The 3790-nt window shown below is 40.9% G+C and overlaps 1 non-coding gene across 1 annotated transcript; it reads right to left on the reverse strand.

Moving 5' to 3' along the window:
- Positions 1-3467: 3467 nt before the first annotated feature.
- On the reverse strand, positions 3468-3572 carry LOC115029693. The gene has a single exon (XR_003835240.1). It is a non-coding gene; the product is annotated as a U6 spliceosomal RNA (small nuclear RNA).
- Positions 3573-3790: the final 218 nt, after the last annotated feature.

The following is a 3790-nucleotide window of genomic DNA, read 5'->3' on the forward strand; positions in this document are numbered from 1 at the left end:
TATGAGTATGGGCCTGCCAGGAACACACTGTCCTTCCAGTTAGAGCTTAAGTAAGTTCGTCCTCTGTAGCTCTATATCAGCAGCAGAATGTAATTTGTTAAATGTTGGGACACCATCTGCAAGCAGGACATGGCATCAGTAATAGTGTCAGGGCTTGGTGCCTACGCATGGGATGGATCCCAAGTTGGGCAAATCACTGAATGGCCTTTCCTTCAACCTCTGTTCCATTTTTGCCCTTGCTTTTCCTTTAGACAGGAACAATTCTGGGTCAAAAATTTTTGAAGGTGGGTTGGTGACCCCATCCCTCCACTGGAGTCCCTGTCTATCTACTGGAGGTGGTCTCTTCAGGTTCTATTTCCCTGCTGTTGGGTAATTTGGCTAAGGTCATCATAACTGAGTCCTGGGAGCCTCTCACAGCCCAGGTCTCTGGGACTTTCTAGATGTTTCTCCCATTCCCCACCCCCACCCCCATCCCCACCCCCACCGCTGCATATTTCCATACATTCTCCTGGCTCTCTGGGCTTCTCTACTGTATCCCCCTCCCATACCTTATCCTGCACCCCTTTCCTCCTCACCCACCCCTCTCCCGCCCAGATCCCTCTCTTCTGCATCCCATGATTATTTCACTCCCCCTTCTAAGTGGGATTGAAGCATCCTCACCTGGGCCTCCCTTCTTGTTTAACTTCTTATGGGTAATCTGTAATTTTGTGCTAATATCTACTTATCAGTAAGTACTTACCATGCATGCTCTTTGGGGTCTGAGTTACCATACTCAGGACTATATTTTGTAGTCCCACTCACTTGCCTGCAAAAATTCATGATGTCCTCGTTTCTAAGAGCTGAATAGTGTTACATTGTATAAATGAACCACATTTTCTGTATTCATCCTTCCATTGAGGGGCATCTGGATTGTTTCCAGTTTCTGGATACTATGAATAAGGCCATTATGAACGTAGTGGGGCAAGTGTCCTTATGGTATGGTGGAGCATCTTTTGGATATATACCCAGGAGCAATATAGCTGGATCTTCAGGTAGAATAGGAAGCTAGCATGGCTGTCCTCTGAGAGGTTCCACCAGCCTGAGTAGACTGAGACAGATGCAGATACTTAAAGCCAATCACTGGACTGAGATCGGGGACCTCTATGGAAGAGTTAGGGGAATGACTGAAGGAGCTGAAGGGGATGGCAACCCCATTAGAAGAAGAACAGTATCAACTAGCCTGGTCCCCTGGGACCTCCCAGAGACTAGGCTACCAGCCAAAGAGTATACATGAGCTGGTCCATGGCCCCCAGCACATATGTAACAGAGGACTTAATTGTTTGGCCTCTGTGGGAGAGGATGTGCCTAATCTTGCAGAGGCTTGATGCCAGAGGGAAGGGGGATATCAGGGGTAGGGGTTGGAGTGGGGGCTGGGAGCTGGGGGTGGGAGACAGGGTGAGCATCCTCTCAGGGGCATAGAGGAGAGGATATGGGATGAAGAACTCTGGGATGGGGGAACCAGGAGATGGGGCAACTGGAATGTAAATAAATAAAATAATTTTTAAATTATTAATTATAGCATTCAGATGAAGCTAGTGATCAGAGTACCTAATTTGTGTACAGAAAGAGCCTGAAGAAGACCATGTCACTTGACCTTAATCATATCAGTGATGATGCTGGTAATCTAGGCAATACTTCTTTCATGATCACTAACCCAATGCCTGCAACCAAGAGCTCCCCAGTTTTATGGTTCATTAGCGAAACATGCAAGTTGTATTCTTAGCATATGTTAATTACTTGATGGAGTTGGCTTTCAAGACAAAGAGAACTATAGAATATGACTTTGAAAGAAAACTAAAATCATGTCAAATCACATCCTGCAGTATTTCTACACATCTTCCCAGGAACTATGTACATTCAAGCAGTGAAAACAGTAGCAAGAATTCATTTTTCCAAACAGGCGCTGTGAGGATGTGTGACTGACAGTTCTTAGAAACCACTCATGGCCTGTCATGCCTTAGCTTGAATTTTCACTGAACATAAAGTTATTACAGATTCACAGTTGCTTTAACTGCTTCACGTCAGCAGCAACTTTCAATTCATGAGATGGTCAATTTGCCCATCAGATAAACTATAGTGTTTGGGGGTTTCAGGACAAATAGAGAAGGATCAAATGACTGGGACAGTGTAAATAGTACATGTCATCATATTTAATATTGTATACAAGCTAAGGAATTCACTCAAAATCAATAATCCAGGCTGGGAAGATGGCTCTATAGATAGATGGACTGCATCATGAGCATAGGGACCTAAATTAAGATCCCTAGATTACACACAAGAAATGGTATGTATCCGAAAGCCCAATGCTGGAGAGGCAGAGACAGAGGGATCCTTGTAGATCACTGGCTATACAACATAGGCCATCTCAAAACTCAGGTGGAGATTGGTTGAGGAATGTATCGATTATTCACCTTGGCCTGCTCATGTACATACATACACACACACACACACACACACACACACACACACACACACCAGTAACAACAAGTTTCCTTTTAGCAAGATTCAGGATTCAGAAAACATGCAGATGACAAAGCTACGCAACCCATTTTATAGCACATACACATACATTTATTCCTAAATTTTCACCTCAAATCAAAGTATCTCACTGTAAAGAACCCTTGACTCAAGGTTAAACCACATATTCTTTTAGGCAGTTCTCAGTGCATCCTATCTCTTCCAAACCTGGACTAAATTCCAAATGCAATCTTTCCTTAAATATAAGAGATATAAGAGTGGATGTTTCAGCTTCCCTCCTCAGCATTAAACCTAAGTTCTTAAATTGCCAATAAAACCAGGAAGTGTTTAATCAGCTCAGCGGTCTGCTGTTCCCTTGATTGCATTAATCAATAGCCTTAGGGGTTCAACAAAGATGAGGTCCTGGCTACTTTGTGACATTACATCACCTCGAATATGTTTTGCATCCAATATTTGAATATTGGAGATTTCCATGAAGCAAGAACTTATATGTACAATTTAATCCTTGAAATACTGACATAGTTTTACTAGGGTCTACTTTTTCTTTTAAACTTCAGATAAGAAATATTATCATTAAAAGACCAAATAATGGTAATTTTTTTAGCTCTATTGAAAACATCAACCTTTTCTGAGAGTTTGATTAAATAAGATGCCAAAGAAATATACAGTTTTGTATATATTTGATGATATATTTATAAGAATCTGGGCTGTGTTATTTATTGCCTGAAACAATAATTCAAAATGTTCTAAAGCTTCTTAAAGGGACCAAATCTGTTTTAGTGTCAGAGGGTGGAAGAAACACTATCCCTTTTACAAAGAACTCACAATGCATGTCTGTATTTTGGTTCATAAGTATTTTATTGAAGATTTTTAAATTTACGTTCATCAAGAATATTATTTTCTTTGTTGTATTTTTATCCATCTTGGTTATTATAATGATAGAGTTGTAAAGAAAAATAAAATGTTTCAAAAACTTGTATGCCAGCCTTGTTCAGGGGCCGTGCTAATCTACTGTGGCGATCCAATTTTCATATGCATGCTGCTTAAGCAAGCACGTAATTGAGGTATTTCACATGGAGAGGGGGTGAACAAGCTAAGGGATTGTTACCCTGTTTGTTTCTCATTGTGAAAAGGTATAAAACAACACAGAAGAAGGACACATTGTTACAGTACAGTGCTCTTTGGTATGTTTTCTATAGCCTGGGAAGTATTTTATTTCTTATCTTCCTGTTGCTTGAGTCTGCTTTTTAATTCTTTCATGAGTCATTGTTAC

Source organism: Mus caroli, chromosome 16 (genome assembly GCF_900094665.2).
Source record: "Mus caroli chromosome 16, CAROLI_EIJ_v1.1, whole genome shotgun sequence".
Taxonomy (NCBI): domain Eukaryota; kingdom Metazoa; phylum Chordata; class Mammalia; order Rodentia; family Muridae; genus Mus; species Mus caroli.